The sequence below is a fragment of the Thermobia domestica genome, chromosome 2, assembly GCF_964235325.1.
Source record: "Thermobia domestica chromosome 2, izTheDome1.hap1.1, whole genome shotgun sequence".
Classification (NCBI taxonomy): Eukaryota; Metazoa; Arthropoda; class Insecta; order Zygentoma; family Lepismatidae; genus Thermobia; species Thermobia domestica.
Genome location: NC_137455.1, coordinates 2210694 through 2236545, shown reverse-complemented (window position 1 = coordinate 2236545; position 25852 = coordinate 2210694). Strand labels below are relative to the sequence as shown.

At 34.7% G+C, this 25852-nt stretch overlaps 1 protein-coding gene across 1 annotated transcript in view; it reads left to right on the top strand.

The window, feature by feature from the left end:
• Positions 1 to 25852, top strand: part of LOC145669813 (carcinine transporter-like) — a 221722-nt gene that overhangs the window by 101912 nt on the left and 93958 nt on the right. The window lies entirely within an intron of this gene.

Here is a 25852-nt window from a genome sequence, read left to right as displayed (position 1 = left end):
ACACAATGTGAGATTCATTCGTCACACGGCACACATCTAGTCGATAGGCGAGAAAGGCCCATAAACTTTCCGCCATATGGCACAAACCACATTCAATTTAGGGGAGTCTCGTTTCAAGTGTACCATCTCCTGAGGATTTGCTGACGGCCAGATACAAACATTATGAGTGTTCACATTAGTTCTTAGGTGAAATGTCGATTTATCACTGAAGACGACACGATCCAGTAAATCTTCAGTGTTATGCAGCAATATTTCACCTGCGAAATTGGCACGTAAACCGTAGTCTGTAGGCTTTAAACCTGTAGCAACTGCAAACGATAAGGACGTAGTTGCAAGCGTCTTCTTAATATTCTTCACACAGACTGTTGCACAGTACAGACTCAGTCTTTATTAAAACACAAAAAAACTTTCTGCTCTCTAGTCTACATCTTTGCTGCTTGCTCTTTCTAACGGCAGACAGAAGAAACAATGCATGTACATGCGTACGTACAAAACTGTTTGAGTTGCTCTTTCATTTAATATAATATTTATAATTGTAAGTTAATTGTAATAGATACTACAAAGTTTCAAAATCCTAATATTAATTTTGAAACACCCTGCATTACTTCAAATTGTGTCATCCTATATTCATGTCTTTCATATACATATAATCAGGGCCGGTCCTAGTCAATTTTCGCCCCATGCAATGGCATAATTTGCCGCCTCCCCGTTTCTCCAGAAAGAACAAATCTTAAAAGTCATGATTTTAAGTATGCTACTCCAGCATGAACAACGAAGGGGAGGGTAAGTGTAGTCGCACTCAGAAAGGCTTAAATACTTACTAAAAATGCAATCACGTTGTGTATGTTTAAAAAAAAAATATATGAATCTATTATGTTTGTGAAAGATAAAGCAAACACACCTGCAGAGGAAAGATGGTAATCCTTTTTATAGAATTCACTATCGAGCTTCAATCTCAATGTATCAGTTTGCAATTTCAGTGCAACTAGCTCTTTTATCTTTATTTCTTGATTTCTCTTCTATATCTGTTAACATTAAAAAAAAAAACTTGTTTCTATCTTCAATGATAAGGAGCTTGTTTCTGACAAAAACAAGACTAGTTGTCATATCAAAACTGTGATAACTTACTAAATGGAACAGATATTCACTACTATTCGAGAATCAAATTCTTGCATTTGGCAAAAATCAAGCAATTTGTGCTCGGATTTATTCGACCATTTGCTTTAGCATTGTCCATGTGGCCTTAAACTAATGCAACCTAAACATAATTTCTGAATGTAGTATTCAAATAGAAGGTCAGCTTAGTAAATTTAACTACCATCATTATGAAGTCTGTTTCCAACAAGAAATATTTAATTTAAATAATATACTTATGACAGATTTTGCCGGACCATCCGAACTTGCCGCTCCACGCAAATGCACGTGTAGCATACATGGTAGAGCCGGCTCTGCATATCACATATATCTAGTCGACAAATTATTTATATATGACATTTACTAAAATACTATTAGGCAAATTAGTATTAGTTTTTAGCTTTAGACAAGTTATTTGAATTTTATACTGTTCGTGACATTATTTTCGTACTTATTAAAGGCCTGCTTTCACGAAAAAACAAAATTTCATTTCTACTTTTATTTCTTAGTTGATATTGATGAAAACTGCTGAAACCCGGATTGTTAATAGGAATGATATTCATGTAAATTGTAAAATATTTGTAGCTTATTGGTATCTAGCGTTTAATTTATGTTGCATTTTACGGTGATTATACCTACATAAAAATATTTAATACTTAAATAGACGTAAGATGCATTACAAATGACTATTTGAAAAAAAAAAAAACGAAATTTAGAAAAAAAAACGAGAGGCAATGTTTTTTTTTCTAAAAAAAACGTACATTTCTGAAAAAATACGAACGGTTTTTTTTCTATTTACAACACTAGGATTCAGTAAGTATAATACTCTTTACCATTGAAATAATAATACCTGGCAAATGTATTAAACTGCAGTGTATTAAAAAGAAATAATATAAAAGGTAAGGACCACTACACTAAACTTTTTCTCTCCCACTTGTTAAATTATATCAAGTTATGCTGCAGTTATTACTAATACCTTTATTTATGAACTATGAACAAAATACGCGTTTTTGGAAAACAGTCTAAATTAATCATTGTTCATCTTTCTACCTGAAATTACGTGTGCCATATCGTATCGTTGTTGTTGTGTTGATTTATAATATATTAATTGTTGAGTTGAGTTTAACGCCCCTTTCAGTAGTGAGGGTATATGAGACGGGACCTACTGATTAACGTGGAATCCGAATCACATGAGCTCCCGCCTGGAATCAAAACCCGGTCTCCCACGCCAAAGGCGCGTACGATAACCGCTTAGCCACGAATCGCTAACCGCTTACATAATCACCGTCTCCTTTAGCCTAACCGGCATCAGCGTGGGACGTAAAACTCAAAGATTTAATTTCATTTCATTTTCGAACTAGTTAAAACCAAATATGAGATCACAAACAAAAATAAAATCACTGAAGTACAAAAATAAGGGACGAAGCACTGTGTCCCTTACTCTACTCATAATGCTTCTACTCATAATCAGATTTTCTAGATGTTATAATTTGTTTTCCGTGTCAATTAACAAAACTTCATTTTGTGCTCAGTTGGCAACTCTGCATTACATATCATGAAACTTCCGAAGAGAAGGAAGGAAAATACCTTGAACCTGAACCTTATTGAGCATGTCTGTGGGTACAATGTTTGCTTACTATACTGTTGTGTAAATGTAATTTTGATTATTTTAATCATTTTGAAGTTCTTTTTGTGTCGGTGTATCATTTACATTGCTATATTCACATAATTCTAGATTCTTCTTTCCACTATATCTTGTGTGTTTCTGGGTGTCGGCCCGTAAAACTTTAGATTTCTTACTTTTCTTCACTCTTCTATCGATTATGCATTGTTTAATTGGGTAATGCTACTATCAATATAAGATGTTCCCTTGTAACTAATTTTTGAGAAAATCGTCCGAAAAACTCACTCCCAGAGTGAACTATTCTTTGTGGGATTTTCCACAAGAAATAGGACCAAAAGAATATTATCAGGTTGTTAACATTTATTTATGAAAATGGACAGTGTTTGAAACTCTGGCTGAACAGTGTTTGAAACAAGTCAATTGATTGAAACTCTGGCTAAGAGTAAACTTGCCCTTGTAGTGAACTTTTCAGGAGAAACAACTTATTCCAATATAGCGTTATTAATAAAATTTGATAACGCTATTTTATTAATAAAATAAAAATAGCGTTATTAATGTTTATACTCGTAAAATATGAACAAAATCGTTAGAGGAGTGTTCGGGAAAATCTTTTTCGAAAAATCTCTCTCAAAAACAAAATATCCCTTTTACATTTTTTCAGGGAAAATGATTTATATCGCATTATAGGTTAATTAATGAAATAGTTATTTATGATAATACCGATAGCTTGTATGCGATAGTACAACAGATTAAATCTAAAACTCAATAATATAAATTTTCCTACTCTCTACTAATTGAAAACTGAAAATACTCACAACAACTCTGTCTAAAAGTTTTCCCTATACTTTCTTCACTTCCTAGCTCTTACCCGTTTGCTCAGACACATAAAGAACTTTCCAACTCCAGCCAGAATTTGCGGGTTTTGCCACTTGTTTCGTATACTTCCTGAATTCGGCCTTTTCTAAATTCATGTATATCACGCCATTCCGTTTGGTGTGATTACTGTCATTCAATTCCATTCGCTATATTTTACCTATAACGTCATTGAGGAATTATAATGATATTTGTGAAATTTCGCTCAAAAGATGTGGATTCTCCCTATCTATTACTTTTCCTACTGTTTTCTATATTTCGCAGTGGCTCAGTGGTAGAACGTTTCCCCTCTGGTGCATGGGTTCCCTGGTTCGATTCCAGCTTGCATCAAGTAAATTTTGTGGTGCACAAATACCGTGTGCGTGGGTTTTCTCGGGGTTCTCCAGTTTCCTCCCACTTTCTTCATTCCACAATTTCCTTCATTTCTCATCATCATTGTTTCCTTTAGCCTAACAGGCAAACTCGTGGGACGTAAAATTTAAAAATTTGATTTCTACATTTTTCATCTAGTATCTTTTAAAGAGTTTAAAAGGAATTTAAAATAAAATATCTCTTACAAATATCGGTATCTAAATTTCATGTTTTGTATTTATATAACAGATAATAGCACATTCAGATCTGGGGGAGAAGGTGAATTTAGGGAATGGGGGGACAGGTATCTCCTAGACCACCTTCGCTGCGAGACTGGAGCTACATACAGGAAAAAATCGTGTGTGGCGTACTTGAAAACGTATGTTATATGTGTAAATCCTGTAGTTTTTGAACTTAACTTACAGCAAACGTATAACAGAAAACATATGTTCTATACGTACTTTCCGTATAAGCGCTCCGAATAAACGTACTTTCCGTGTACATAGACAGTCGAATCTCACATACAGACGTATGTAACATATGTATACGTATGTAATACGGAAGACTGTTAGATGTCATGATGTAACATGTAAACGGGAAAAGGACACTACATATGTAAGATACGGATAACGTATAACTGATTTCTGTAATAAACATAAGGAAACCGTATATTTGTACAATATATCGCTGTCCAGATAATGGATTTTTCTCAGTATGTGTGTACCTCAACCTCAAATCAGTCTCTTTGGGTGTGTGTTTTTAAAACGTTGCTCTTAAATCAGGTACTTTAATTTACTGGCGAGGTAAATTCTGACCAGTGTCATCTTCTAAGTATGTCAAAAGCAGGTGTTATCTGTTTACAAGACAGATAGGATATCTTCGTTACAGTTTGATTAATATGAAAAATTGACTAAGCTACGTACTATATGTCTGCGATGTTAGATGTCATGAATGAATTGTTTCTTATCAAAAGGTTAAGTAGAAATAGGATATGAGATGATAACAGGAACCACCTGCAAGTGGACTTGAGTTTATAGGGCAGATCAATATTTCATACAAGTGCTTACACATATTTCTTCGAAACCTTTTTTCCCTTCCACATAAAACTTACTACACAAAATTTTATCTTTATATCACATGATGTTTAATTATAGATACCGATTACTAACAAGTAGTAAAGAAAAGAAAAAGAAAAGAAAAGAAAAAGAAAAAGAAAAGAAAAGAAAAAGAAAAAAGAATCACAAACTTACACAAAATCGTCTTTTCAAATAACTTTGGCATCAAATAGTGGATATAATTAATTTTCTGTAAACTGTACAGACAAAAAATCAAGAGTAAATCCCATTTCAGGGGTACACATATCTTATCATTTCCATTGCTTCTTCTCTGGAAATTGTTCTACCTGACCAGTTCATCATATTTGACTTTTCCTACGCAAGTGGCTACGCCCTCTCCCACTCGTTTGATACAGTTCTTATCAACATCAGCCACTGGGCGGTAAGACTTAAACAATCTCCTTTCAGGGGTGTTGCTAATATAATCATTTTTAATAGACACAAATTTGTAAGACATTAATATTCTGGATTAGGATTTCTAAATTACGACATTTTATATTAGTCAATGCTTGTTTAATTATTTATTAATAATACGAACTGAAGATATATTTAATTTTTTAATGGAAACATGAAAATAACAGTGATGCTTAGAAAATTAGACAATTCAAGTGCATTGCAATGTGCTACAATTATTCTTAAAAAGTATACATATTTCAAGTGTATTTCCTACCATGATGATTATTTTAAAGGTATGACTATAAAAAATGCTGTATTCGGAAATTTTGCACTAATATATTTAATTTATTGTGTCGATAAATAAATAAATAAATTTATCATTTTTAAAGAAAATACAGACTTCTGGCATCAAAGTTGGGCATATTATGTATGTTCTACTTCTATGATTATCTATTGACATATACAGTTAGCTGTATTTAACTTAATGTTATATAAACGCAACGCTTACTTATTTTTACGTGATGAAAATCTGCACGCTTCTTCCACTGATATACGGCTACACTTGATAATTTATTTCTCTGAACTGATGCTTGATTGACCAGTATACACAAAGACAACGAATGTCATTGCATACCACACAACGTGAATGATCGACTTACAAAACATGTATTCATGCTAAGAGGGTGCAACACTTCAAATGGCGTTAATATCCGACTGGCGTTATTTGCAGAAGTTACCTTATGCGAAACTATCTGAAATATCCTCCAAAATTAAAAGAGAGACCAATAACCTGAATTTCGGGACAGACATATCATTATATATTAAACAAGGCTCTTTAAAAAATAAAGCTGAGATACAGAAATAAATAGGGTATATCTTTGAACAATATATTGTTCTTTTGCTTTAAAGAGTAGAAGCGATTTTATATTGTATTTTTAATGTTTTATGGCTTAATTTTGTCTATACCTTGCTGATAGATTATTATTATTATTATTATTATTATTATTATTATTATTATTATTATTATTATTATTATTATTATTATTATTATTATTATTATTATTATTATTTAAAGTAGATCAGTTTCATAACACAAGAATTTTAGGAATGATCCAAAAAATGCATCAAAAAATTGCTATCTTGACCAATAATTAGTTTTTGGATCAGGGGTCACAAAATTTTCGAACGGCCCCTAAATCGAGTTTTCATACTTTCTACGGAATAAGGACATCATACTAAGTTAAGTGATAGTTTGGGTTTGGCTACATTATATGTAGTTCTGCAGATATAAGGCGTGCAAGAAAATTTTTGATTGTAATATATTGGATCTTTTGATCCAATAAATCAATCGTTTAAAAACAGAAACAGCAATAACAATAATTGTCCCAAAACTGTAAGGAATCGTGTCTAAATTGCATTCCCATGTACATGTCGTAACACAATTGCAAGCAACATTACAGATTTTATGCAAATAATAATAATAATAACTCAAAATTCAAAATACTGTGAACAATGCTAATAATTTTACAAGAGAAACTATAGTTTAACCGTGTTTTGTACGATAACACTGTACTTTTAAATAGATTGGTATCACTGTTCAGTAACCATAAGAATGTCCCAAGTCAAACTGAATATAGAGTGTGTAAAGTGGGAAATGCTCTCTCAACATAGTTTCCACTGTTGTTGTGGCCTGATACTCTGTGCGATAAGAATCCGTTTCTGGAAACATGCAACTTTATTTTTTCTACACATACCATAAAATGGAAAGTAATAAAACCCAGTCTTATCCAAGTAATAAAACACAGGAGATGCAACTTCTAATTGTCGTGTAAAGTTGTGATCTTACGAGACCTACATTGTAAATAGTTTGATTTTTATCACTTGTACACTGGTATTACAAGAGTGGTAACTTCTGTGAAACAACTTCCCTGAGAGAATTTTTCTCATTGATGCTTTCTGTACGTTGAAACACAACTACAAATTTTAAAGACAATTTTACTTCACGTTACCTTTTACGCGTTTCGTTTTCATTATTGGATACGTTCCTCTATTATATTGATATAAAAATATTTAATATTACATTTTTTCTTCCCTAAAACTGAAAAGATTCCAGAAAAGGACAGAAATGTCAAATGTGTTACAAAATCGAAGTAATATTGTTTTCATTTTATGACTTGCTCGCTACTTGATTTTTGAACTTCAAAAACCATTTCACAATCTGACGTCGTTTGACATTCTGATTGATTTAATCGATAAGCGATTTAAGTATTTTGAATCCATAACTATTAAATTACCATAGTTATAACGATTATTTGTAATCAATTCGAACTTTCTTCCGTTTAAAACTGAAAAACTACATACACAGATTCACTAAAAATGTCTATCTTTTTTTTTCTTTTTTTAACAGTTAAGTTGTATCCTCCTTGTTTCCGGTAATTACCTTAAGTCTTCATCCCGGCGAAATTAAAATACCGCTAATTTTACAGTAATTATATGATATCTTCAATAGATAAAAGATAATCGAAATGTGGAACAACAGCGCCCTAGACAATATTATTTTACATGAGAAACCGTTATCACAACTCACTTATCTGCTTTCGATTTCGAGCCATTTTGAAAATCGGAATTTATTTTCGCGTTTCTAAACAGCTGGAAACGGAAAGCCGCTAGGTGACTTGTGATAACGGTACCTCACGCAAAATAATATTGTCTAGGGCGCTCTTGTTCCATATTTAAATTATCTTTTATCTATTTGAAGATGTCACATAATTACTGTAAAATTAGCGGTATTTTAATTTCGCCGGGATGAAGACTTTTAAATGTGATTAGTATTTTAAAATGTCCATCAAACGACCTTATCGTTGCAGTGTGTCAAAATTTCGTCAGATCTTCTGGTGGAATGATTTCACCAGCGATTCTTAAAGTTAACAGCTGTTAAAAAAAAAAAAAAAAAGTAACATGCCTTGTTAATTGAAACGGTTATCATTATTCAGAATGGAATCATTCATTTATCTTATCGAGTTTTTACACTGCAGAAGAACCGTGAATTAAAAACTTATTAAATTATTCCATGAAGATTGGTGAAATCGGCGGAGTCAATTTTAATGCTACTTCTTTATATTTGTCGGAAGTCATTGTTCGATTCCCGGCCAAGCAAGCTTGTAATGAACATCATGTCCGTAGGTTTTCTCGGAGTATTTCCGTTTCCTCCTACCTTCTCATTCTAAAACTTCTTTGTTATCATTCACAGAGCTGGATTTACGTTTAGTGGGGCCCTAAGTTATTGAAGGTAGTGGGGCTCTTTATGTGTCAAGATGCACCTAGGTGTCCTATATACAGATGAAGAAACTAGTTATATTTTAAAAATTAGGTTAGCAGAGAGTCGGGCCATTACTTACACCATAGGACTTACACAACTTGAAGCACTGTAGATATATGTAGATTTTATCTTATTTACAGTTTCTCTTGTACTTTGGAAATGTAAATCCAGTTTTTTTCCTTTATTTTGGGGGCCCCCAAGAGAGTGGGGCATTAAGCTATAGCTTGTTTAGCTTATACGCAAATCCGGCATCGATTCATTCACTGCCTTAATCACCCGTTTCACTTAGCTTAAAGGGCACAATCGTAAAACGTTAAACGGAAATTGGGCTTATGTCATTTCACTTTCATTTTGTATTTGTCCCTGAGAAAAGTGGAGGACAAACTTTTGGCTTTATTAAGGTTCATATTTTTTATATTTTTCTTTCTTTCTTTCTTGCTTGCTTGCTTTCTTTATTTATTGTGTTATACAAGACAGAGTTCTGAAGGACTGAAAAGTTGTGGTCTCTGAACCAAGACTGAGGTTTTGACTCCAAATTAGTAGGCGGCAGGCGTGTAACCAGCTCAAAAATGTAGGGGGGAGCGATCCAACCATATTATAGTTCATGACCATATTATGGTTCATTTGTAAGCCCACCGTCAAAATTTTAGGAGGGGCCGGCAAAAATTTAGGGGGGCGGCCCCTAGACCAACTAGATAGGGCCTGGTAGCCGGAGCACAGACCATTATGTATCATAAACACTCACAGTATAGGTCGTTCTCCACCACACAATCTCGCCTTCAAGACAACTAAATTACAGGACTAGGCCACTAGTTTCAGCTATATTAATACTTTTGTTAATTACATCGCAGTATGGTCACCTTATCAAAGGATATTAACGAGTAATGGCCGATACTGACAAAGTAAAGTAACGAACTTATGAGAAGCCATGTTGATCTCCTTTATTAAAAGTACTCTCAGCGTCACAGAGTTAAATCGACCTCAGATACAAAGATCAAAGATGGAAAGGCTATGTAATTTAAATCACGTCCGGTAATATTCCTTTTATATAACGATTTCTGTAGTCAGTAAAATGTTTCTTTTTAATTGAAAAAATATTAACCGAATTCAACAAAACAGCTAGAAAGTAGAATACAGTAGACTCCCGAATATCCGGCTTGCGACTATCTGGCCTCCGTAGTGTCCGGCCTTGTCTTCTTATATGAGGAAGGCAAGGCGTTGCATTAGCAACATTGCCAAGGCTTTGGAAGCCGGCGTCTGCTACGATCATCCTACGTGGCGTATACAAAATACAAGTTATGACCAAAAAAAAAAAAAAAAAAAAAAAAGAGCAGCGTTCTGCTCCTTGTTCATTGTTTCGTCAGTGTGTAATGGACCTCAATACAGTCCGCTTGCCGCTGCTCCTGGTTATAACTGTACAGTACTGTATTGGTAAATTGTTCTTGGGCTATGTTTAATGTTTATAAAGAAATAAGTTCATAGAACTCCGGCCTATCCGGCTTATTTTGTTATCCGGCCTGCCCTTCCGCCATTTGGCCGGATACACGGAAGTCTACTGTATAATGAAAGGCTGTAAAAGCAGAAAATAATAGTAATAAAGCACTTAAAAGCAGAAAATAATTCACTAGGATTATCTATAAAAAATTTTGAAGTCTGTGTCAAGCCTAACAAATATAATATCTAGTATAAAATTAGCTTCAATGATAATTTTATGAAGCATTAATTTGTTTAGCTTGCCACAAATTTCAAATTTTTTATGCTTTTAATTATTATTATTATTATTATTATTATTATTAGTAGTAGTAGTAGTAGTAGTAGTAGTAGTAGTAGTAGTAGTAGTAGTAGTAATAGTAGTAGTGGTAGTAGTAGTAGTACTTTCGTTTTGGCTTGTTGAAGTTCCTTAACACTAATATATAATATATATATATATATATATATATATATATATATATATATATATATATATATATATATATATATATATAGGCTACTGTGTTTCTTTTAAGTGAGGTTTTGAAGTAGGTTATTTTTGTTTTAAGTTTTTTTTTAATTTTTCCACTTTTTGTTATCCCAGTGGTTTTCGCGGTCGGTGAAATCAATAGTGACACTTCCATTAGCGACGACTTACAAATTCAGTTACAATTGTATGCGGGTCAGGAGTCAGCGGGGGAAGGGGATACTGAGACATGTAAAAAAATAGCCCAAAATGACCGATATTAGTATCAAATCCATAGTTTTCGCGGTCGCTGAGATCAATTGTGATACTCCCACAGGCTTTGACCTCCAAATACAGCCCCCTTGCGAAGCATGGGTAAATTCAACTAGTTTTTAAATAAACGCTGCTTTGCTCAATAAATTGTATTTCTATTTTAAGTTATTTAAGAAAACAATTATGGAATTAACACTGTCAGCCATTGAGGAGTTTCATGTCTAGCTCCAAAAACTATTGTTAGATCTTTATAAAGCTTATATATAGGACCAACAAGAATTTTAGGAAAACAAACAAACAAACAAACAATTAAAAGGTTCAAAAGATTAAGATCTTGACCAATAATTAGTTTTCGGACCAGGGTCCACAAAATTTTTGAACTTCCCCTAAATCGAGTTTTGGTATTTTCTACGGAAGAAGCACATGATAGTTTGTGTTCGGCTTCACTATATGTAGTTCTCCAGATATAAGGTATACAAGAACATTTGTGATTGAAATACGGTCTTTTGATCCAAAAAGAGAGTAGTTTTTCAAAGGAAAAAAGAATAATCAAAAGTGGGAATTGATTCTCGAAGTCATACGTAAACATACTCATATTAATGTCGGTTAATTATGCTTTTCGTAGTACATTCGTTAAGGTATTCCATGGTCTTCCTCCGAAGACCATAATCACATCATGATGAAATTTATATGGGACCACCGGGAAAGGATGTTCTTTCAAAAAAAAAAAAAAAAAAATCATAAAAATCAATGCACCACCAATATTCATAGATTGGATAAAAAGAAGTTTCAAGATTGTTCTTAGGACAGAGGGCATTACAAGATTTCCGTAGGTGTGATGAAGGAATGTGAGGCGAAGAAGTGTAGCCAGCGACAACAACTGTGTGTTATTCAGTCAAAAACAGCAGTGCAGTAAAGTAGAAAAGAAAAATGAAATGAAATCTTTGCGTTTAACGTCCCATGATTGTATCCATCATGCTAAGGGAGACGATGATTAAAGCAAGTGAATGGTAATGGAAGAGTTGGTGGAAAGAGAAAGTGGAAGGAAACGGGAGAATCCACAGTAAATCCACTAGCACGATGTTGTCCACCACAAACTTACTTAGCCGGGTATCGAACCAGGGACCACACGCACCAGAGGTGAGCAATGTACCATTGAGCCACCTCACCCCCTGTAAAGTAGAGGAAGAATAGAAGATGCAGTACACAAAAATGTTTTCAGGGTTTTCGTGATGACCTTCCTGCCAAAATGAAGGAACCACTTCCCAGGAAGAACTATAACATAAGAGAAGCCATGATCCGTGACACATGGTGGTTGTTGGGGGACATCAACAAAGGTTGGCGCCCTGACAGTATACGATGCCTTCTACCGTTAGCAGATTTTGATAGAGATGGAAGGCAATTACATTAAAGAAGTGTAAGAGCGTTCTTCTGTACATAAGCCCAGCTAAGAATTATAACAATGTTGTCCTTACTTTCTATCAGCCCTTAAATATAAACGAGTGGAATTGAAAACCTCTTCCTGTTTTTGAAATTGGTTAAAAAGCCAAATCGTTAAGAGAGAGAATGTACAAGCAGTGAAAATATATGTGGAAAAGCCTGTCATTTGTTGACTTAAACGTAGTTTTAGAGTTATTTCCTGTCTGCTTGGTATGTAACTACCTTCCATTCCCTTCCATCAGCTTTAAATAGAAAGCGGAGGGCGGTGGTTGATGACACACGCAGTACACAATCCTGTAAATACACTATAATACATTAGTTATGCTATTTAAGACACAGGCATGCATAGAGAAAGTGAAACGTTCTGAAGACAACAACTAACTAGATCAATACAGTGTAGCAGTGTATAAATAGTAATCGTGCACAACGGTAATAAGCAATTCTTTAGGCGGAGAACCTCAAATGGTTGTAGGAATGATGAACGATCGAATCAAAATCACTAGAAACAAAAGTAACGCACAGAAATGACTTAACTTGATGGAGAATCCAGTGATAGTCTACATCAGAGATAATAAATTCCTATAACCTCCAGTGATGGAACATATCTCTCGGATCAAGGCTTTTGTCCGAGTTGTCAGGGTCTGGGTATCGCTTCTTAAACACAGTTCGACACAGAAACAGCCAAAGTATCAGCTCTGTAGCATTACTTCAGAAATTCATAATAGATCAATGATATCCACTACTCGACCTTTAACGTTCATTTGTTTCTTTCCTGTTGGGACATTTCTTAAGCAAGGTATCATGTCTTGAATATTCCAAATAGAATTTTATGTTTATTCGTATTCCCACGCTGAAAAACAATACAATGGTTTTTGAACATACGTAGACTATACAAAAAAGAATCAACAAAACATTGTTGAAACTCAATGAGATCTTATACAAAACGACAAATTTTACAAATTTGATAGATTAACCTTTTACTCTCGCTTATAACAAAAAACATTTAGTTTTTTCTGTGATTGTGACGGGTTTATACTCCGTTAAATCTTGTAGTTATCTTTCAGTGCTATGTCTTGATATATCAAAGGACGCACATGATAAACAAGAAAGAAAATTAAAAGTTTAGCGAAAAGACAGAAAGGAGAAACTGATGTTTGTTAGAGTTATAGTACATTGACAACCTTACATACATTCCTTATGTATGTATATAACTATGTTTCGTCGTCTCCAGGTCACACCTGTTCTATCTGGGTTATGGGCGTACCCAGGCCACTCAGGATCGTGGGGTCTGTTCGGTCATTTCGGGTCATTTAAGCTCATGAGTATTTCCGTGTCATTTCGTGTCTTAGGTCTATCCGGATCACACAGGGTCACTTCGAGTCGTGGGCCTACTTGCGTCACATTGGGTCACTTCGAATCACGAGTCTTTTCAGGTTACTTCTGGTCATAGGTCTATTCGGATCATATTGAGTCACTTCGGGTCATGGGTCTCTTAGGTCACTTCGGGTACATTTATACACCTTCTACCTTATGACATAATCTAATAACGTAACGTTCTTCACATCCACCCAACCTAACTGAAATATTTTTGTAAGACCTTAAGCTACAATATAACCCAATTTTCCTATCCAACCATTGCTTTCACAAGAAAAAAACTGACTACATATTTCAAACTAGTTATTTTTTCTCCTGTTACATTGGAGAACAAGAAACAGTAGTGCACATTCGTTAGTTCATCACTAGAGCAGCCCACATTATGCTTTATTTTTTCCAAATTATGCTTTATTACGCTTTATTGTTAATTTCAATCACTGTTTTACGTTAATCGTGTACAATGTATAATATTTACTATACATTAAATGTTCTAAATATCTTGATCTATTTATTAATATTTTATGAAACCAGTTTCTTTCATATTTAATGAACTTTCTACTTAATGCATTGTAAAGAGATACGCTTTACTCGAGTCAGTTTTTTCTATCATTTGTGTGCGCCTTAGAGGTGCATATATACAGAAAGGGAAAGTAAAAGATGCCACCAAAAAGTACAGAAAGTGTCGAAGTTCAAGAGGCATACATAACAATATAGTGTGGAGTTCTTGTGTGCTATTCATTGTTGGAATAAAGTTTTCTTCTTCTTTTCCTTTTTTCTTTTCTTTATACTAAAGGCTTACAAGGAAAAGTTTACAGAGATAAAAATTAGCTTTTCATTGTTGCATTGTTATTATCTCAATGATTTTGCATTGTAAATATTGTTTTTTAAAAAAAATATTAATACAAGTATGTTATACTTGTAGTTAAACAGAATTTCCCAATAATTGTGCTATATATTTTAAATTATGCTTTATGCTTTATTTTCTAAGATTATGCTTAAAATTAGTTTCTTCTGGACCCTTACTACCCGGCTATTTGAGGCGATCGCAAAGCGTATTTATTTCTCATGCGTACTCTTGGAATACGCTGACCATGTATTTAAATGTAGATGGCTAATCATAAACGCGAAAGCAATAAAATCGTTGAGAAAACGTCAGCTCGAGCGTATTTGGTGCGGGTCGGAACAATAGACCGCCTGCTGTTTAAAAGATTTCAAAAGGAAGGAAAAAAAGGAAAGACGTGTTACCAGGCAAAGGGATTGTAGCAAGAAACAGCTGCTTGTGGAAGATGGTTTGTGCAGAGTATTGGAACTCTACTATTACACACCTGGACCTGGCAAAAAGACCCTGACTGGCTCACAGTATGATTTACACATCTGGTGAAAGTAAAATTACTGAATAGCCACTTTGGCCGCGTTCGCTACAGGGGGTAACGCTTTCTCGACTAGCCTAGGACTTAAGCAACCACAACCACGTTCAAGGTACCAACCATATGTGTAAATTGCTATTATGCTTTTTATGCTTTTGGATTGCCCTATTCATCACTCAATAATTTGGTCAGTTTGATCCATAGATTTTCTTTTTTTCTCAAATGTTATGAGTTTAGTATGCTGTACTTCTTCATTTAAATACACAGTATCTAGTGGAAGACGAAAATGTGGAACTTCAACTGTTTTCCCTTGTCACTATTACATCCATTCATCCCCTACTTTTCAGTTTCTTCTTTATTTATTTATTTTTTGTTGATGTTCCTCCTCCGTGATTCGAGGAACAATTTATTCTTTTGGAATGACAGCAGCATCTTCGTTGCAAACCAAGGTTAATTCGAATTTAAGAAAAAAAAAATCTGTAATTGTCGAACAAGTTTCGCCTTCTATGTAAACATTGTGTCATCATCTACAGTTGTCATGCTGTCATGCATCGCCTGGAGTTATCAGCACCTGAGATTCCCTCCAAACAATTACCTTCACTAATAGCAGTCCAGCAAGGTCTTCTCCCCAATTAGCTTGTTGGAATCACTTAAATGTTTCATCTCCTTCGTAATCAGTGTTTCTCTCTTTTTTTATTTCTTTTCTTTCTGAAACCATTAAGTTGTATACAACTCTCCATCATCATTAGTCGTTAGGTGTACATTTTTCAAACGGTTGAAGGCAATCATTAAACAAACAATTTGTATTATTTATTTTGAGCGCAATGTTGAAGGAGTTTAATACATTTTCACATCATTCATAATTTCACCTCATATTTGGTTGAATGATATTCAGTGCAGGACGAATTCGTATCAAACTTAACAAATTGATACGAACATTAGATGGGTTGAACATGGCGGAATACTTTCAGTAGTTTCTCCATCATTCATTTCCGGTGAACCTCCATCAAAAAACAAATTGAACTTGCAATGATCATGTTTTGTTTTGACCTATGAATATTACTGTAAAAGAGAAAATTTCCACTTTTCTTTGAATTTCCAAAAAAGGAAGTTTTAAAGAAGAAATGTAATTAAAATATAACCGATCCGAGAATGTCAGTTAGACAACGAGACTGAATTTGTAAATAAAAAAAAAAAATAAAATAAAAATAAAAAAAAGTGGAATCCAATTACCTCGGCTTAGTCCAGGATCTAAATTCTTCAAACTTCAGCAGAGGAAGAAAATAAAGGTTAATAATTGTATCAAGATAGATTTGGGCGAAATGTAGAGGAACTTCAAGAAAGCAATTGATGTAAGTATTCATCACAGGGAACAAAAATAAATCGTGGTTTCTCTTAAGTATTCACGCATAAAAGAATCCGGAAAACGGACGGGATTACAGTGGCTTCAGAATCCGATCATTCTGAAAACGGCGACGAACGCGTAAGCGCGAAGTTACCCTTATTTTTAGGAGCAGGAAGAAACAATACATGAAGAATAGAATTACAAAAAGAAATGAAACAACAAAATCAATAATATAAAAAAGTTATGTAAAGGAATAAATAAATAGATTTAAAATAGGATATTAACCTGGATTCAATGTAATATTTATTTATTTATTTACTGTCCTTCAACAGAGAATAGAATCTCTAATTACAGAAGGTACATAATATAGATAGTTCATATAATATAATATTATACATAATAGTGAATATAATCATACTGACAAAATTCCTGTAGATATCTGGCAAAGACAATAATAACTATCGTGAGAGTATAAACCGTTAAACGTGAAGAGTATTACAAGAAACCATTAAAAGTCAAATAATTGGTTCACACATGTATATGCAAATACATGTATTCACATTCTAATACAATATATTTTTCAACTTCTTTGTATACAGAGACAGAGGTAATGCTAAATCTAGATCTTTGTTTAATACTGATATGCTATTAAAGCTACTGCACATTCTATATAATGGTGAGCCTTTATACATGTCAGTTCTCGGAACATCTACAGTCAACAGATGTCGCTTATGTAGGTAGCTTGGTCTAGCATTGAGTCCAATTTTTTGTAAGAAATTACTATTGTCAACATAAGAATTCATAATTTTATAGAGAAATAATTGTTGAAAAAACTCACGTCTGTTACTCAAACTAACATAGTTAATTTATCTAGAAGGGTTTTATACTATATTTTGTTTCTTATAGCGGAAGCTCCCATTGTTTTAAAATAGAGATACCTTAGGAATTTCTTTTGAATACTTTCTATTTTCTCCTGAAGAGATTTATAATATGGAGCCCAAACAACGCATGTATATTCTATTTTGGTCCGAACCAAGGTATTATACACCATAGAAATAGCTACAACATCATTTAAATTTCTAGTGTTCCGTATAATGACCAGGCGCAGGCTTAATCGTTTTCGAGGAACATGAGAACGTAAAAGTGTCTCCAATCAGGGCTCTAAAAATCCTGACGACCGGAAATACGAGTCTGGTACGTAAATAATTTAAAGCCAATATATATAGAGAGGCTATGTATCAAATTGGATTTGCCTAGGTCAAAAAAAAAATTTTTTTCAAGTACTGCACTCCAATAATAATTGGTTGTTCAGTGTTCGTGTGTCGACACAGGGAGTTACGGTGGTTCTGGTTACTCTATTGGTCGCCGTCCTGTCAGTTATGGCTCCGCAAAGGATCTTTTGCTTCAGTTGATCCCTGGAGCGTCGTCGCGTACATGTCATCTGAGAACCCTCTGGCTCCTATAGTGTACTCCATCGATAGAGTTTAAATATTACGACCAGTGCCGGACTGGCCACGTTGGCTACTTGGCGATTGCCAAGGGCCCGAGACACGAGGGGCCCAGCAGGGATCACAAGGCGCAGGACTTATAGGCTTTGGCCGAATTTTCGCGATCGCAAATGCATTCTTGAGTCTTCTTACCAAAAAGGTTGAGTCATCAAGTGAAGAACTGCGTAAAAAATTATTAAAGTAACTGAAGTAACTTCACGATTACGTTTGATTGTCTCAGTATTCTTGCAACTTTTTTCTGCGCCTGCTTTGTACTATATATTTATTCAATATAGAAAATATGATTTTGTCACTTATCATATATATGGGGGCCTTTAAGGACCCCCGCCAAGGACCCTTAACTCCTTAACTTGGCCAGTCCGGAACTGATTACGACTCATCAGAGCAACAATTCTGCGAAACGAGAATCAGCCCTTTTGCAGCTTCAATGTGACTACGCTCGAAGTCAATTGTATAGGCGTTCCCCGTCATTATTATGATAGATGGCGATCCACACATACCTTCACTTATAATGTTGTCCGATAACTTTTAAGCTATTGTGAGTATGGCTTCTACAGACACTACGATCAGCCTCTCCTTTACAAGGGCGGTATGGTTCTACCTTTAGACCCAGAGTAAATAGAAAATATATAAGTAATGATGACATATCAAGCACTGTAGGGGTATCTAGAGTTGTTTCGGACATTTTGATTTTCTAATGATCTAACGTTCTGCATTTGTTATTCCATTCTTGGTTGAAGAATGGATTGATATTACTTGTGCAATTTAAAAATACAATACTTTGTTTAAAAAGGTCAGCATGCCCTCCCCAGACACCCAATGTGCTGCGAATTTCGTTTCAATCGGATGATTTATAAGGTTGTGTTTTCAATGCGTTCCCACCGGTGTATTCAATGACTGGTATATAGTTCGTCTTCAATAAATTAACTAACACGCATTTAATGTTTAATTCAAAGTAAGTACCTAGGTATGTTCAAAACTAGACGACTTCGTCGTTAAGCATCTATTTTCGGGAAAAAGTGGAAAAGGAAGTTTGACCATGTTTATCTCAGAAACTAAATGTGATTAAGAAATCATTGCTGAGATAAGAAGGGAACAGAATCATTATGACAACTTGCATTAAACAAATTTGTCAATAATTTTTATCTGTTATTTTGTCTTCTCATGCTTGGATACTTCTAAGAAGAAATGTACGTTGGAAATCAAAGGGATTTTCCTTCCGCATCTGACGAAGCAATTAGAATTCAATTAACGTGTCTTAGAAATATTCCAATGTCTATATTGCAATCTCTATGATGCAAACAAATGACGCTAGCAACAAACACATAAACGATATCATTCAATAGTTGTTTGTCTTTTGTTTTCGACAGGATTTTCCTGATATTTCAGTATTTCCGCTCCTAATCAGCCAAAGCACGAAAACGTATTATTTAGCTATTGATAGCGATAAGGACTTTCCTTATTTATGGAGTCTTATCGTAGTTTGAGTATTACACGTGGGATTTTTCTCGTTTACATAGGTATTTTGTCACCCGGGCCATTAGAAAAGCCGCCCCCTCAAATTCAATGTTTGCCTTCCATTTCTGTTAATTTCCAGACCTGGAGAATGAAAAAAACTGGTTCAAGGACGTTTGTCGCTCTGAGTCCAAAAGCTGTCGCCTTATACCATGACCCGCGTTCCCTCACACGTACATACGGGAATGATAATTTACATATTATTATTATTATTATTATTATTATTATTATTATTATTATTATTATTATTATTATTATTATTATTATTATTATTATTATTATTATTATTATTATTATTTTAAAAAATAAATCTGATGAGTATCAGGCGGGGTAGCATTATTTTTATTTGTTTGAAACGAACGAGGATAATAATTTAATTGAACTGGTTTCCTCTTCATATCTATTTCAAAGTCCCATATCAGTAATTGAACCGCTTTGCCATATCAATAGCAAAGTAAAATGCCAAAAATCATACCAGCTGTGAAATTTTAGAATATCCTCTCCTCTAACCTTCCCCTCTTGTCTAGTGACTAGCGCTCGGAATCAGAAACTCAAACTCAATCATCTTTGACTTCTGATAATGTTTGTGCCAGCAATAAATAAATAAATAAATAAATAAAATCGTGGCGTAACGCGGGTTGCATATCTTCCAGATGTTTGGGTTTCCTCTTTTTACACCAACTTGCACCACGGGTATCAAACCATGGTCAAAATATATGTGGGTTGGTGATGCTTCTATGGTGGAAAATAGAAGATGGTCACTCAAACGTAAAGCAAAAATATTTGAATTCGAATATTTTCAACGTGCTTTTCGCTAGAAATTTGAAGGGTGAATATTAAAACAAATATTCAGACCTAAGAGGAACTTAAACGAGGAATGTTGGAAACTTCCTAACGAGGAACTACATAATTTATACTGTTTACCAAACATTATTAGGTGCATCAAGTTTAGAAGGCTCAGGTGGGCAGGTCATGTAGCCAGGATGAAAGAAAGTAGGAGCGCTTTCAAAGTCTTAACTGGAACACCAATCGGAAAACGACCATTCGGAAGACCTAGGCACAGATGAGAGGACAATATTAAAATGCATCTCGCAGAAATAAGAATACAAAGTAGAAATTGGATCCAGTTGGCTAAGGATAGAATTCAGTAGAGAGCTTTTGTGAACGCGGCATTGAACCTCCGGGTTCCATAGGCCATAGAGTTAGTTAGTTTAGTTAGTAAACGAATGCCTGCTATAAATTGTTTTGAGTACTACATACCTTTCTACTATTCTATAGTAATACCGGACAACATTATGTTGAAAACATTGTTTTTCTCTAAATTATGGTAGTGACAACATAAAAAATTCCATAAATCCTACGAACAATTTCTCTGGAATATTTTGCAGCATCATATATTTAAGTTGTTGAATTTCCTTGTCGCAGCCCGAAACATAAATACCCGAAAGAATTTTTCGGGGCAGTGAACTTCTATTGTAAAAACTAACACTATTCTGGAGACTCAAGAATCCTCTAAGTTGAAACATACCTGTAGCTACATAGTTGAATTATTAAGAAAAATCCCCTTCTTTCTCCACGAGTATTGTATTTATGGGAAATCCATAGCAATGTGGGTTGTTGTATGTGAAGCATTCCCCCGAAGGCTCTTCAGCTTGGAGGGAGATGGCAAGAGACAGATCGCTGTTAAATTAGGATCTACCGGTTACGTCTGGCGAGGGATCTGGGCCAATACCCTCAGCTGATTCTCTGTCACACGAGTTTAATAACATCACACCAAGCCCTTGTACTAGGACCTCTCTTGTCTTCTAACGTTTCAGTTGATACTCTCTACATGCAAGAAACGAGGCAAATGGAATTGTAACGCTCAGTCTAGCCGACAGGAATATGTTCTCACTATTCCACATCTATAAGTTATATGAGATGAGAATAAAATATACCAAGAGACATTGTCTATGTTTGAATCTCCGAGTTTTCATGACCTCTAGGAGTCAATTTATAAGATCAAAAGTACAAACATTTGTAAAAATGAAATGAAATCTTTAAGGTTTACGTCCCACGCTTATGCCGGTTACGCTAAAGGAGACGTTGATGATGAGAGATAAGTGGAATGGTGGAATGAAGAAAGTGGGTGGAAACGGGAGAACCCCGAGAAAACACACAGGCTCGGTGTTTGTCCACCACAAAGTCCACACGGCTAGAGCTGGGATCGAACTAGGGACCCCAAGCACTGGAAGTGAACGCTCTACCACTGAGCCACCGCGCCCCCCTACAAACATTTGTCTTAGCGGTAATTTGGTATTCAATAATTTTATCTATCATATTTCAATGAGTCCACTGCTTGAAGAACACCGTCATTGTTGAAAAGCTAGTATTCTAGCATGGTATATACCATTCCCTTCTACCAGTATTAGTATTTTACAGTTCAGAAAAGCATAATTTTACGAATTGCACTATTAAGGATTAGGAATTAGATTTCCTGGGTTGTTGACATCTAAGGTGATTTAGCCCGTCTCGTATATGAGAGATGATGTCCCTCTTCGAGCACACTATCCGGGGAGGAAGAAAGGGAAGGAAGCGGCCTGGGACCTGTATGTTAAGTACCATCCCAGCATTTCTCTGGTGTGAATTAGGGAAACCCATTAAAAACCTCCCTCTAGGTTAGATGGTCTAAAAAAGCTGTTACACTTTTTCGACCGAGTGGCCTAACCGGGAACGAATTGTACTGCGTGGATGTAAAAGTTTGTCTCTTACCTCACAGAACTGAACAAAGATTGCTGGTTTCTGAAATTAAAGTCTTGAGAAACATGAAAATAAGAGGAAACGTCCTTCGCACGGAAAAAGCGAATGTAAATAAAATGAAATTTCTAGTTTTTCGTGCTATGGTTATGTCCTTTAGGGCAAAGAAGTTGAATGATTAATGGAAATAAATTATTATGATCAAATTGATGGAACAAGAATGTGGAAGGAAATGCCAGAAGGTTGAGAAAACTCGTGGGCACAATGCTGTTGACCATAAACTCACATGACTTTGGGTCGAGCCAGGAACTCTTGAACCAGAAGCGAGCACTCTACTAGTGAGTCATTGTAAATATAGAATATTTCCGTGCATTACGCATTTTTCCATCCAAGAAATCCACTTGAATACAATCCATCTATTCTTCTCTCCATTTCTCTTTTCTTTTTCACCCTACTTTCATTCTCTTCAGAACACAAATTCCTTCTTCTCCTCTTCTTCATTTTCTTCAAGAAGATTCTTTTCTCCCCAAATACTCCTAACGATTCCTCATTGGAAAATTAGGCTAATTACTTGTTATATTTCTTTCTTCCACCTGTGGTGGTTAATTCAACCCTTTTCGACTTGATCGGCACTTTTTCAGTGAATATTAGAATGTTTTATTAGTAGTAGTCTTCCTGTTTGTTTTCTTGAAAGACTGAAATCTTGAAACTAATCCACGCAGTTTCATCCTAAGTAGAATTCGAAAAATGATGTAGAGATACCTAAAGCCGAAGACAATAGAACATTTTCACACAATCTTATCGAATTACTGTAAAATTAATAAACTTATTATTAATAATATTATCTACTAATGAGTACATATCCTGTTTCATTATGCAACCAACAACGCTTTGACGTTGGAATGTACAGTATAACATCCAGGAAATATTCGTAATTTTTGTAGTTTATTTCACGTTGCGAGACTACGAGAACTTCTACATCTGATTCAATATGAAAACAATAAAAAATCACAAATTATAACCCTAGTACTTACTTTTAGAATTACAAAATATCTCCTAAAAAGAAGAAAACATATATATTTTTTGTAGCTACTGTCATCAAAGTGTCAGTAATACTAAAAATATTGGGCACTATATAATGTTTAAGAGATGGCCTACTATATATAAAACCTTGAGAAGGTGAAGGTGCGAGAAAGCCTGACACGGAAACTTTAATTTGGAAATTCAAATCAATCAGTAGGCTTTGACACTGCCCGAAAAAATTGTGCGTAAAGTGAAAGAGTAAATTCAAAAGAAAATGATATTAATGTTTAAATTTTTTTACCGCTATTAGACCCTTTTTAAATGATCTTTTTAACCCCCTTTCGCGATTCCTCGATGACCCAATAGTAGTACGTTCACCTGTGGTGCATGGGGTCATTAGTTCGATCCCAGCTGGTGCCAACTGAACTTTGTGGTGGAGAAACACCATGTACGTCGATTTCTCGGGGTTATCCCTTTCCTCCCACTTTCTTCATTTCACTCATTTCTCATTATTACCGTCTCCTTTAGCCTAACCGGAATAACCGTGGGACATAAAACTTAAAGAATTCATTTTCATTTTTTCTTTTCGCGACCCCCTATAGGTCCCAACACCCGGATTGAGAAACGTCGCATTATATTATAGTAACATTTTGTAGGATATTTTTTTTCTTTAATTGTCAATTATTGTTGGCCTCAAAACGAGAATTTCTCGTCTCGTGGCAACACTAAGTCACCCGAGTCTTAGATCTGACAACACTGTTTTAGTGTTACATCATTAACACTTCAAAACTGTAAATTGATAACTTGATTGTGGGAACAAAACGAATAGTATTTATCAACGTTTAAAGGTACACAAGTCATATTACAATATACTTCTATAATAAATATAGTTTTAGATCTCTCGTGACGCCAAAGGATTCTGATGACTTATAAATGAAATTAAGAGTCTTCATCCCGACGAAATTAAAATACCGCAAAATTTTACAGTAATTATTTGATATATTCAAATATATAAAATATAATTGAAATATAGAACAAGAGCGCTCTAGACAATATTATTTTGCGTGAGGTACCGTTATCACAAGTCACCTAGTGGCTTTCCGTTTTCAGCTGTTTAGAAACGCGAAAATAAATTCCGATTTTCAAAATGGCTCGAAATCGAAAGCAGATAAGTGAGTCATGATAACTTTTTCTCATGTAAAATAATATTGTCTAGGGCGCTCTTGTTCCACATTTCGATTATCTTTTATCTATTTGAAGATATCGCATAATTACTGTAAAATTAACAGTGTTTTAATTTCGCCGGGATGAAGACTCTTAAGAAATAAAGATATAAATTTTGTGCCTGTAAAAAATTTACAAAACGAAAGGAGAAAAATTTCTAGATGAGACCAGTGGCGGATCCAGGAGGGGCAATCGCCCCCCCCCCCCAGAAGAGGAAACTGTTATTTTATATATATAAATAAAACCCATCCCAGAGTTTGGAGCTGTTAAAAGTAGCTCTAAGTAGTAGTATAACAACCCACCGTCACCCCCAGAAGTCCGTCTTGGATTCGCCCCTGGATGAGACGAGGAAGGCTTATTTCTTGTTTCCTCTCCTGAGTAACACTATTTCAAATATAAAATTATTTAATTCTTTGTTTAAGTTTTTAGTTTTCTTCTCCTGCCTCTACCATAAATCCAAAATACAGAATTTTGTGTTTGATTAGTAATACTGTTGGATACTTTCTACGCAATGATTTGTTTTTGTAGATAATCAATTGTTGTTTAATTGTCAAAGATCCATCTGCCCCATAGGAGAAATGCGGGCCTATATTGCCAATTAAGTTCAATATCCGTGAGTGATTGTTACTGTTAAAGCAACATGTGTGATGACAGAGCATCTCTCAGCTATCGTTGGCTATTGTTAAACTGACCATCGCATAGAGAATACTTGAGACGAAAGGAAGGCAGCTAAATTGCTTGTATCCTCAACAGGCGAGTGGCAGCGAAGTGCTCATTTGCTTTGCCACGCTAAAACATCACACACGGACGGCCATCTTTCATCTGTCTTCTCAACGCATCTACGCAGAATGTTCATTTCTCCCATGAATCACTTTGACACAACATACGCTGACAGCTCTTTCTGCTCTAACACTAGCCTCGCATTAATACATCAATTACACTTTTTAATAATAATAATAATAATAATAATAATAATAATAATAATAATAATAATAATAATAATAATAATAATAATAATAATAATAATAGGCTACACATAATATTAAGTTGGACTAGCTCAGTAGTAGAACGCTCACCTCTGGTGTGAGCAGTCCCTAGTTCGATCGGTGATCATGATTGTTTATGGTGGATAACGTCATGTCGGTGGTATTTCTCGTTTTCTTCCACATTTTCATTCCACCAATTCAATTCACTTTAATAATTCGTCTCCTTTAGCCAATAGGACATAAGATTTTCTAAACGAAGTATTCTGTAGTTTACTATTCTTATTTTAAAAGTAGAATCTTCGGTAATTGTAAG